This window comes from Capra hircus, chromosome 27, assembly GCF_001704415.2.
Source record: "Capra hircus breed San Clemente chromosome 27, ASM170441v1, whole genome shotgun sequence".
NCBI lineage: Eukaryota > Metazoa > Chordata > Mammalia > Artiodactyla > Bovidae > Capra > Capra hircus.
Genome location: NC_030834.1, coordinates 12,144,511 through 12,157,406, shown reverse-complemented (window position 1 = coordinate 12,157,406; position 12,896 = coordinate 12,144,511). Strand labels below are relative to the sequence as shown.

At 39.6% G+C, this 12,896-nt stretch overlaps 1 protein-coding gene and 1 non-coding gene across 5 annotated transcripts in view; one reads left to right on the top strand and one right to left on the bottom strand.

Moving 5' to 3' along the window:
- The window catches only part of WHSC1L1 (Wolf-Hirschhorn syndrome candidate 1-like 1), a 103,718-nt gene extending 93,680 nt beyond the window's left edge, over positions 1-10,038 (bottom strand). For 2 of the 4 annotated variants that reach the window (XM_018041786.1, XM_018041788.1), the window contains exon 1: positions 9,544-9,627. The gene's annotated coding sequence lies outside the window, so the exon portion shown is untranslated. Of the gene's footprint in view, positions 1-9,543 lie in introns of all 4 variants that reach the window. The other 2 variants (XM_005698833.3, XM_018041787.1) reach the window with 2 other exon arrangements.
- TRNAG-CCC lies at positions 2,853-2,924 on the top strand. Its single transcript has one exon. It is a non-coding gene; the product is annotated as a tRNA-Gly (tRNA).

Sequence of the window (12,896 nt, the reverse complement as noted above, 5' to 3'; positions counted from 1 at the left end):
TTATTTTCCAATCCCTTACGTCAAGGAGACTAGCTCACAGTGAAAATTATGACAGACTATGTGACTTACATCCGTCATCTTGTTCTACTTACTATGAAGTCTAGTAAACTAACAAGTTCATCTACATAGTTTCCTTCCTCTTTCCCTGGCAAAATGTTTAATTACAGTAAATTGGTTTGAGATTGTTCAAATTTTACCTTCTTTTACCATAGCAAGGCAATGTATCACAGAAATGATATTGTAGTTTTTAAAGTACTAAGCAATTTACCATAACATCTAAAATGATAATTTACTAAGTTTATCTTTTCTATAAAGACCAGTGTTTTTTTCATTTGGTTCATCACTTTAGTATTTTAGGTTCAACTGCATTCAACATTTCACCTTTAAAATAAACAATGAAGAAAACATAAGGGACTTTATACCATATATTCAAATTTTACATTATCACTTATTTGCTTCATCAGAACACGAAGTGCTGGTGAAGCTACAGCCATCAAGCTGTTGTAATAACAACAGTGGAAGTAAATTTCGACTGGAAAGTTAACTTCATGTTTATACTTGCACCAGCATGAATTCTCTTTACCAACTGAGAAACACCCATATAACCCATGCAAAGATTGGCTCAAGCACTAATTACCATTCAACCTTTAACGTCTATGGAAGTGCATTTAGGCCAACTGAGTTCACATCTTCACCCAAGAAACATCTGACTAAAGACTAGTTCATCTTGCATGTTATTTTTCTCATATTTAAAAAAACATTTATTATCAGCTACGTTCCGGGTCTAGTTCTAGGTACTCTCTAGCACTTCTAGTTTGGATCCCTATAATTTCAAAAAGTAGTCATTTTTTCATCTCTACTTTAGAGGTAAGAAAATACTGAGCCCCAGTGGTAAGAGGTATGGCGGGGATAAGAACTGAGTTCTCCTTGACTCTTGCCCTATACTCCACTGCCTGCTGAGTTTTTTTTTTTTTTTTAAAGGATGTTTTGTTAAATGGCTCAAAGCAAACAGAACAACTTTCAGGGTGAAGGTCAGTCAGAGCAAAGCAAGTCTCTCAATAAAAACAAAGCCATACTTTCTATATGATAACAAGTCTGCTACAGTTGATTACATAGGTATAGCATACTTTCCATAGACAGTTTCTTAAAAAAAGGTGTTTCTAAATAAAATTTGAATGAAAAGAAAGGTATTTTAAAACCATATACAACACTGCTTCATTAAAGGCATCTTGAACAGAACAGAAAGATGATTTTATAATTCAAAAAATATACCACATATTTTATGTCATGTTTCTTTTAACATAGGAATATGAGCATCTTGTTTTCATGGGTGAGTTTTAACTCACTGCATACACAAAGTATGCATCAGTTATATCTTAATAAAGGTAGAAATAAAATTTTTCAAAACCAAATGCTAGGAATTATAAAGGAAAAAACTGTACCACACAAGCTGCTGTGTCCTTCTATACTTACACTTTTAAAAATCACAAATAAATGCAATTTTTAAAAAACAAGGCCTCTATGATATTGCTGGGAGTTTAAATTTGTTCGAACCTTGCTGGAAATGTTCTAAAATTGACTGTGGTAACAGCTGAACAATTCTGTGAATATACTAAAAACATTACACTGTACATTTTAAATGGCTGAATTATATAGTATGTGAATTATTTTTCAACAAAAATGTTATTAAGAAAACTTTGTTAATTGTACATTTATTGTAATGAAATCACAGTCATACAATTTTTTAATATGTAAGAATGTTCATCAAATTACAATATCTATCTAAAAACTGCAAACTGCCTATAATACCATTAATAGAATAATGATAAACAGATATGCCACATACATACAATTAAATTATATATATATCAAGTTAAAAAAATCACATTCTCAAGAAAATTTATTTCACAATAAAGGTTATAAAATGATATTGTGTACCATTACAATTTGTTTTTAAAAAAATATGCATAGGAAAGACACTGGAAGAATACAGAATAAAATGTTAACTGCAGCTATTTGCAGTTGGTAAGATTTCAGGGGATTATAGTCTTTTTATCTTACTGCAGGTTTCAATTTCTCTATAATAAATAAGATTTACATAATTTAAACATAATAAATGTTTTTAAACTAGCAGCCACTTTGGAAAGGACAATTTTCCATTAAAAATTAAAAATTAATAGGGCTATCAGCATTTCTTTGCGGTGCTACCTATGTAGACCTATAGGCATAAAGGTATAATTCTTTAATTAATGCCTTAACCTCAATACCCTAATTCCATCACACAATAAAATAAATTCTAATGATCAAGGCTTACATGTACAGGTGATAACATAGAAAACATGAGACGACCAAAAGCATATTAACTCTACTTAACACAAAACCAAATTACCTAATTTAGGTTTAAAAACTATCATATCAAATCATGTTTGTTTCCATTTCTAGGAAAACAACATATATACTCATTTCAAGATTTAAAATAAACATTTCTCATTCTTGCAGGAGGAAAAATTAGCTAGGCATGTATTTAACGTTCACCCAACATAAAGAAGAACAACATTCTATTTGAATTCTAGGTAAAGCATAATAAGAAGCTTCTTAACCACAGTCAAACTTTCACCAAATTTCGATGTACTTGGATCCTGAAGAGATCATGAGAAACACAGAGGGCTTAAAGTAACACAATTACAAAAGCCAGGAAAAGGCTTTATGTATGCAGATGTCCTTTGTCATTTATAAAAATGTCCTTCACAAAGTCCACGTTGGAGAATTTTACTCAAAGAGACTGTGTTCATCAGGTAGTCAGAGAGGAAAAAAATTCAATTTTTTTCTGCTATCAAAATCCTCCAGAGACTTCCCTGGCAGTCCAGTGGCTAAGACTCTGCACTCCCAATGCAGGGGGCCAGGTTCGATCCCTGGTCAGGGAACTAGACCCTGCATGATGCAACTAAGACCTGGTGCAGCCAAATACAATAAATATCTTAAAAAAAAAAAAATCCCCTAAAGCCAACATTTAACCTTCCCATATCTATAAGAAAATGGTCTAGAAATCGAGGGGTGCATATTAAAATAGGTTTCTCCAGTTAAGAAAGAAATTAGGTTCACCGGCAACCTATTTCGGTGTTCTTGCCTGGTGGGCTTCCGTCTATGGGGTCGCACAGAGTTGGACACAACTGAAGCGACTTAGCAGCAGCAGCAGCCAAGATGCAGTGAGGGTAAAACCCAAGACGCACCACGGATGAAGAGTCACATAGGTTGCCACTGCTGACTGCTTCTCAGGTTAATACTTTTCCTCATGGTTACATTAATGTGAAAGCAAGAGAATCAAACTAGTTTTTGTAAATAAGATACTTAAGTTAGGAGATTATTGGTACAGGCAAATCTGACATTTTTGAAGTAAAAGCCATTAAGAGTTTGCACATAAATCTAAAACCAGTAGTCACTGAATCTGACCAAAAAGTGTAACGGAGACAAACTCTGAAGAAACAACTTTGTGTAACACAGCATGATTGTTGTAGGATTCAGCACTATTTTTTTCCACATTCATTAGTAAAGCACCAAGATTTCAAATCACTAAATGACTACACCAAATGTTAGGAAATTTTTTTTTAAATTGTCTAGGTAACACTTTGATAACAACAAAAACTGGTGATTCAGTTTTTACTGAGTGTTGACCCCTCCCTCGTGGTTATTCATTTTTCCGCTTAGTTTTCAGCACACCATTATTCCTCAAGACCAACTACCACTACAACACTATCACTTAAACCAATGAGGCTGTCTTTGCAGCTTTTCTTAAAAGGACTTACTACCTGGGAGATGACTCCATGATGTCCGCTTTCTAACTGTTTGTTTATACTGTACATTTAGGTTTTATGCTTTTTTTATATATATGTCACATTTTACAACTTAAAAAGTCTTTAAAGAGGGCTTTTAAGGTTTTGTTTGTTTTTTGTGTATCACTTTCTTATGACTCCACAGACCAGACACAATACCATCTTGCCTAAGGCCAAAATGCCAGTAGGCAAGCCTCCACATGAGACCTCCTAATCTTTGTTATCTCAAATCAATTTGATAAACTAAATTTTGTTTCACCCACAAAATCCAAGGAAGCCACATATTTCTTTAATTTAAAATACCTACTTATTTAAATTGAGTTAAATAATCCTTGGGCTTTCCAACTTCACACACACACACACACGTTATTGTGCTGGAATTCTATCAAACAGGCTTCCCCAGTGGCTCAGAGGTAAAGAATCCAGCTGTAATGCAGGAGACTGTGGAGATGCGGGTTTGACCCCTGGGTCAAGAAGATCTCCTGGATGAGGAAATGGCAACCCACTCCAGTATTCTTGCCTGGAGAATCTCTTGGGCAGAGGAGTCTGGCGGGCTACAGTCGCTGGGGTCGAAAAAGAGTGGGACACAACTAAGTGACTAAATAACAATTCTATCAAATATCTCAGAAGGTGTCATGTAAAAGCAAAGGATTAGTAGACCGTAATATTCATATTCATACATCGTTAAAAGGAAACTATATGAAAGTAAAATTTTTTTCATTTTCCTACTCACTTTCCTCTCAATATAATTCTAAACCTAGGTGAAAAAGGGAACCTAGTAGAAAGGGTTCTCATTGTAGATCATTCAGTGATAACACAGATTCACCTCTATTGATAAAATTTAAAAATAAGCCAAAAACCATTTATCAAAGAGCTTTTCAAATCCAAAATCTGTCAACAGGCAGATGCGCCCTAGAAGTAAGGACACACATCCGTTTAGTAAAAATTGAACATTCTCTAAATCATAAAATCTTAAATATGCCTTTTCCCTTATTGTCATGTATGAGCACAAGGTAACACAGAAGTGTTTAAAAATACTTATTAAGTCCTTATTAAGGTCAACAATAAAAACGAAACAAAAACCCTCTGAGTATTTAAAAAAGTGTTAGGTAGTCATAGTATAATCAATTCCTTAAATTTATCTATATTTATATTTGTTAAAAGATTAGCCTGCAGAAGTAAAATTCACCATTCATTTAAAAACTCTAATGCTGGACATGTTTATTAACAAATGAATAAATCAGCTGCTCTTTCAACATATAATAGACTTTTTTTAAAAGTAAAACTAAAAACAGCATTGCATCAAAAACAGATTTTATGGATATCAAATTCTAAACCTTCCTAAAGCTCTAATGATTTTAACTTTCTAAGTGTTTAAAACAGATTTTGTTTTAAAAGAACTCAATGAATAATCCATGGTTATGAATTTTCTTCTTATAGTAAAAAAATAATTTAAAATAATCAATGGTGCCTATGATTAAAAAAAAAAAAGAACTTGTCTTCAATTAGGTGCTTTTACCTCATTTAACAAACTTACTACTGTCTCAATCTTCTTTCGAAATTCTTTTCCAGGACCAAGCTGGACCTCTTTTTTCTTTTTTTAAACTTCATTGATAATTTAATTAAAACAGGAACAATTCTGCCAAAACTACTTGATTACTCAAAACACAAAATTCAAGATACCTGGGCAAGACTCACTTATGCATGTAAAAATATTTTGTGTATATGATATATGTACGGCATGGTGAACAAAGTATGGAAAAAAAGAGAAGACGATCTCACTGCAAGTTAAGCCTCTTGCGCTCACTATACTAACCATGCCTAACCTTGAATATTCCCCCTCACCTTGAGCTTTGACAGAAAGCACAAGTACATTCACAATAATGAAGTAACGTGATGTGGTATAAAGCAGCGGTCCCCAACTTTTTTGGCACCAAGGACCAGTTTCGTGAAAGATAATTTTTTCTAGAGACCAGGATGGAGGGGATGGTTTCAGGATGATTCAAGAGCATTACATTTATTGCACACTTTATTTCTATTATTATTACTTCAGCTCCACCTCAGTCATCAGGCATTAGATCTCTGAGGTTGGGGACCCCTGGGATAAAGAGTCAGGAAACAGGTTTCTTACCAAAGCCTTGGACTTAACTTTATGGTCTCAGTGATTTCTCTTGTAAAATAAAGTAGTTGGACTATATCTCTTCTATATAAAGAGGCTGTCAGGGACTTAATTCAGGATCTGCTATACTACTTAAACAACAGCAAAAACTTGTTAACAACTTAACGTTCTATTCCAAATAATGGAATACTATATGACCCTTAAAAAAAAAAAAGAAAGCTGTAGGTCCATGTGTGCTGGTTTACAAGGATGTCCCAGGTAGTCTATTAAAACAAAAAAAGCAAAATGCGAATAGTGTGATCCAATTTTATGCATTTTAAGACAAACGTATATACATATGTACAGGAATTTTCTAGGAGGACACACAAGAAACCTCAAAATGGTTATTGTGGAGAATGGAGTGCTAACTTTTAAAAAATCTCTCAGTCTTTCTTAGTATTTGAAAAAATTTAAATACTGAACATGTATTATTTTTATGAATTTTCAAAAGAGAGTAAAAGTAAAGGTCTTCTGATTTGGGTTTTATAATTAGAAAAGAACCTAGGTTCATATACTGGTTTTATTCTTTATTATCTGTGTCTTATTTAAGTTATTTAGCTCAATTTCCCCACCTATAAAAAGGAGTTAACAGTACTAACCCCACACAACTGTTGAAAGGATAGAAGGAAATCATACACAAAAGTCACTTAGCCCAGCACATGTTTAGAGGACAACAACTATCAGCAGCTATTAATAGTGTTATTATTATGAACTCCAGAAACTGAATACCCAGTTTCTGGATACTTAGACAACTGACTGAGGACTTTGACAATTCATTCAAGCATGACCAACCTCAAGGCAACCAATTTCCTTTACCCAAAACTCATTCAATCTGATCAGTCTAAGAAATCACATATCTATTAACTTAAAGTAAAAAAAAAAAAAAAAAAGCTATCTCAGGCTGCAGGTGAGTTAATGATGGAAATGGTAATAAGAGCAAAGTCTGGATTTTAATTAAGAATCATCTATCCAGGAGTAGCCTTCCTCATTATATGACTCCCTAGCCAAGGAACCAGAATACTCAGGGGAGCTGGGCAGGGCACCTTTCTCTTTACAAAATTCTGAATCTTTACAAAAGGCTAAATTTATAGGAGTACTTTTTTTTTAAGTAATGCAAGCTTCCAAGAATCTTTTCTTATTTTAATACACAACAGTCTCTCATATTCCTAAAAATGTATGGCACTGTTAGTTCATTTACAAATTAACTACAAATAACATGTCAATCAAGCAGGAGATATAAAAATGAAACCACCATATAAAGAAATTCCCCCAAAAAAGCATATTGAACAGTTTTTTTGAGAGTAGCTTTTCCTCATAAGATTCTTTAAAAATTCAGGCTGAATATTATCAAATCAAAAACAGTCCAAGCTGTAAATCTAACCCCTCTTCTGAAAGTGCTCTCCCAGAGTAACACTCTATAATATTCTATTTAATTTTTCCAAAAGACCAAGAACATATCTTAAAATTCTATTTAACAACTTGAAAGGATAATGCACTAAGATTAAGTCAAAATGTAGTACACCTGGTTTGAGTCCATCGTTAAAATTTTAACAGGCCTTACTGGTATTAGAGAACAATTTCAATGTCAATATGATGGATTAAAGTTTGGATTCCCCCAATTACAATAATATAGCAAAAACAAAAGGTCACTCACATATTTAATCCTTTTCAGTATGAAAATAAACCAGGCTCCACTTAGTTTATCTAAATTTGTTAGTATTTAAACCTTTAGAATAGTAACTATTTTCAAATCACACAAGTAGATACATTTGAATACATTAGATTACTGTTGCTTTAGTTGAATACATTAGTTACTGGTGCTTTCCTGGAGAGTGTGATCTGAAGTTCCCACCAAAAAAACCTGGCACCTGAATGATGCTCTGAGATCTGCATGCCTGCTTCACAGATCATTGCACTGTGCTGAACTGACATTTGGAGACTGTATTGAGCAACTGTATGGAAGCTAAGGGAAGGGATGGAGGAGGGTTTATTTTAAAAAAGAAAACATTTAACACACCCATCCTCTATAAGCAAGAGCTATCAGAAAAACCTTTTTAAAATACACACATTTCTAATTTTCCAACACTCGAACTATAGAAAGTAGATACTCTACCACAAGAGACCTTCCAATCCCCTCTTATCCCCCACAGTGTTTTGCCAAGAGCACAAGCCCAAGTAAAACAACCCAGGCAATTTCCTTGTTTACTCAAAGAATTGCAGAAAACACGATGACTGCTTCGGAAGCTTCTGAAACAAATGCATTTCCAATATTTAAAAGACTTTTCATGATCATGCTTGAAATAGACTAGTTATGATTCCTTCACCCAGTATGAAATATACTTTTAACTTTATTAAAAGGGTTAAATTTTACACTGCAGCTCATTAGCATGCCGTGTTCGCAACCAGCAGGAAGAGGGAAAAGAGGTGGGAGAAAGCAGCGAAACACACAAGATGGAAAACATTACTACCTCCTTTGGTGGTTATGAATAATTTTATATGACCCCAAGATGTATGGGAAGAGTTCATGAATAGAAAGAAGGGGGGTTAAAAATCCGGACTGGCCCCTTCTAGAATCCTACTGATGTCGGAGACAAGAAGGAATTTATTTACACTGCAGTGCCTGGCAGCAAACATGGCTGCCCCTGCCCCCTTTAAATCTGAATAGTCTTCACTCCCTCACCAAAACCATCAAATTATGGCCATGGCTCTCCCTGTCTTGCTACCATTACAGGAACACACCTCCTCCTCCCTCAAAGCAGTAAAACCCACACCTCTCCATTTCACAACACCATAACCACTAGCTTCTCCATTCTCGAGCCTTGAAAGAAAACGCACAGAATACACAAATATAGGAACAAAAGGCTTTCCCTTCCTAACACTCCAGCAATCCCCCTGCCCCTTCTTTTCCTCCCACTCTGTGACGCTTGGTCCGTAGTTCTCACCCCTTGTCAACATTCAGTTCATTTCCTTCCCGAGCCCAATCCTGGGTTTCCCGGTTTCCTGAGTCTATTTCCTATCTTCCGATTGCATCCTGTCTCAATCACTTCTTATCCCTTTTTTCTAATCCACCTTTTCCTCCACTTCCATTCCCTCATAGCTCCCTTGGGGCCTCGTCTCTCCATCACATTCCTTCTCCTTCCCCTAGACTCTCCACCAGTTCACACACTCCACCCCCAAACCTGCCTATTTCTCAGTCCGCCCAGGTCTCCCATCTCCGAACCCAACTCTTTTCCTCGCTCCCTGCCCTCTCCCCCGTTTCATCTTTATCCCCGCCCCCATCCCACCTCTACTCCCAATTCTCAGCTCAGCGCGACTCCATCCCTCATCCCAGTCCCTACCTCCCAATCCCCTCCACACCCTCACCCTGCCCCATCCTTCCAGACCCGCCTCGAGCCCTTCCGGGCCACCCAGTGGTCCTCCCATCCCTGCTAAGGTTTTTCTCCCGATCCGGGTCCCATTCCTAGGTCGCCCCCTCCTCAGCCCTCCCTTCCAACACACACACACACCCTCACACTCTTTCTCTCTCACACACATACACGCGCGCATTCACTTTACCTTCAGTTTGTTCCATTCTAACCCCCCGGCCGTGTCAGTACGATCACAGGAGAGACACGGAGGCCCGGAGTGGGGCTGGGGCTCGGGCAGCCGCCGGGGCCGCGGCGGGAGGAGGCGGAACCAAGCTAGGCCTCATGAAATCCCCGGGCTAGATTTCCCCCGCGCCGGACGCCTCTGCCATGGCCGGCTGGCACCGAGGAGGGGGCCACGGCCGGGCCGGGCCGGGGCCGGCCGCGCAGCGAGAGGAGAAAGGCTGCGGGGGGGAGGGTGGGCGGTGGAGCTGGAGGGATGGGGGTCGCCGCGCAGCTGCACCTCCCACAGACCAGCCCGTGGCTGGCGGCCGGGCCGGGGCAGCAGGATCCTCGGGGCTCGACGCGGCCTCGCGCGCCTCTCCGCGGGCGATCAGTGTGGACAGTCCACCTCGCCCTCCGCCTCCGTCCTGGCCGCCCGCTGCCGCCGCCCGCTCCCGCCGCCGCCGCCTCGCACAAAGCCCCCCCCAACCCCAACTCTCCGGGCGCCCCCGCCGCCGCCGCCAAATCTTCAGCCGCTGATTGGCCGCTGGCCGTGGCGGCTGCCGGGAAATGCAGTCCGGGGCTGGGAGCGCCAAGGGCCGAAAGGAGGAAGAGGCTCGTCAGCCTGTGGAGAGGAGGAGCGGGGGTGGGGGTGGGGGGAGCCAGAAACGCGAGCCGCCCGGCGGAGTCTAGACGAGAAGTGAGACCGCAGGCGATCCGGGCGGAGAGACAGGAAGGCGCGATGCGGAGGCCGAGTGAAAAACAAAACAAAACTAGAGGACGGGGTGGAGGTTGGGCCTGTGAGGCCAAAGTGTGCTCGTGCGTGTTCTCTGATGCTTGAGGAGATAACAGCGTCTGTCAGTCACCCGACGGCGGAACTCCTCGGGGTGACACCGCGAGGCCGTCCCCAGACCTTAGAAATCCCCCTGTAGACGGGCGCCCGGTTGATAAAAATGAGCGGGGCGTGGGGGGGGGGGCGGGGAAGGGAGACAGAGATATCTGTGCCTCCCTGACTGGCTCCCGCCCGACCGCTGTCAAAGAGGAGCTCCGCGTCCCACCCGGCGGCCTCAGACCGGAGCCCGTTGGGGGCCAGGCCCGGACGGTAGTTCTCCTCAGACGCCTCCCGGGCAGGCCTCGGGGCCCCGCACGCCCGCTTCCTGCTCGCCCCGTGGGCCCGGAGGCTTGTGGGTAATGGGGGAGAAAGGCGGCGCAGCCCGCACCCCGATCCCGAGGGCTCCCCGCCCATCACGTGCCGGGCCCTCGCCTGCTCGCCGGCCACACCTCCGCTTCGAGGGATGGGGGCGTTTGTCCTCGTCCAAGCTCACGCACGCAGGAAGGAGAAGGAGGAAGCGGGAGTCGAGATTCTCTGTTACCCTATATCCACCTCCCCCCCCATCCTAGGAAACTTATATGAAACAATAGAAGGTCTCAGGTGCGTGACACGGTAAACGAGTCTTGCAGGAATGTGACTGGTGATATTTCCTGGGGCCTGGGGATAATGACTTAGGACGCGGCAGCGCGGACGTGAATGTACAAAGGAAACACAGGCAGCGAGATGAAGAAACCAGTACTCGGTTCTGAGAATCATGAAGTCAGATCACCCACTAGACGTTAGACTCTCCACCGACGTTACAGTACGGGACCTATTTGGTACTGTTACGGGCAATTCCTGCTATCTTATTATCTGTAAATACCACTTAAACAGGAAATTTTTCAAGTCCTACATATCAATGATTTTCATGGTTACTAATTATGGATTCGTTTTAAAAAAGCACCAGCCAAAAATAAAAATAAAAAATAAAAAAATAAAAAGCACCAGCCTGTTAATAATGCTGTTATGATATTCAGAACTAAGCATCTCCATTACCATCCGTAACTATTTATACACCTATACTTGTGTGGTTGCTATGCTTGTGATTCCAGAAGTTAAGGAATCAATCAAAGCACATTTTTCTTTGTTTTAAATGTCTTTTTAGAACACAAGTCTCCAAAGGGGATTTGTGAACTTATTTCAAATGTTTGATTCTATCTCCTGGAAAGAGAGGTTAAATTGGTCTCTTTTTTTTACTTTCCTAAGATCCTTTCTACTTAATCTGCTTTTTCACCTTCCTGTATCTTTCTTGCTTTGTTGATAAGCGATTTCCTTGGCCTGACACTTGGATTGTCCCCTTGAGGAGAATGTGGAAAATTATTCCCAGGGATTTTATTTTAATCTGCTTCTAAAGCTGTGCTGTCAGGAGTTTAAATTTATGTGAAGTGAATGCACAGTCTCTTCCTACATAAGATATACATTGTCAGTAATATTTGGTCTGGAGCCATATTTAGGGAAATAACTTAAAAATAATTTCTATTCTTAGCATCTAACATGAGGTTCAGAACATGCTTTCTCTTCTTCATAGAAAGTGAGCAAATAGCTCATTAAGAAAGCAACCTACAATTCTCAGGGCCAAGGTTAGGGAGAAAAAAAAATTGTTTTTCTCTTCTGAAGATTATATTAAGAAACTCATTACATGATAAATAACTTATCTTGAAAGTGAGAAAAAACCCACCAGGTCTGGTAACAGAAGGCAGACACTGCTTTGAACCAATGGATTTCAATAAGGAAGATTCTTAACCCTTCCCTTTTTAAAATGATTGCTGACATATGGCCATGGTAGAAAGTCTAGCTCATCTTTCAAATACTGGGTTTGGAATCGCTCGTCTGGTTTATGAATACTTAATGATTTTCACTGTGCCTGGTTGTAAATGAATACAATGCATGAATAAGAATAATTTCCCGGTATAAAATGTCTCCCAGGGAACTGAGAGGAATATTTTTACATCTTTTATGATCTTTTGCAGAAAAGTACATGTGCATGATAACGCAGTGATTAATTTATGAAATTAATGTGAAAAGTATACCTACCTAGCCTTTTAGAGTTCAAAATTTACCATTGGGAATTTTCAGGGAAGGAAAGGTACAGAAACCAAAGCTTTATAGATTTTAATTCTAGAATACATAGAACATTAAGGGAAGCCTTTATGTGGAAAGTTGGCCATCAGACATGTACAATGGGCCCTCTAGTGGCCACACCGAAAAGTTTTGCCCATTTAACAGTTGATCTATTTGGTTATTAGTTAAAAAACAATGCTTTGTGGATTAAAAGCTGCCTTCATTTTTTTTAAAGAATGAAATTTTATACCCGTCAGCTTTTATTCTTACAAATGCGCAGCCCAGATGAGTAAAGTTTGTAGTCAGTTACATGTTAAGAGAAGCCTTCGTGTGAAAGTGATTCCTTCCTGTCTGGTGTTAGTCAAAGGAGACCCACCAAAATTGTGTTTTCCTTCTAGAGTCAGATAAAA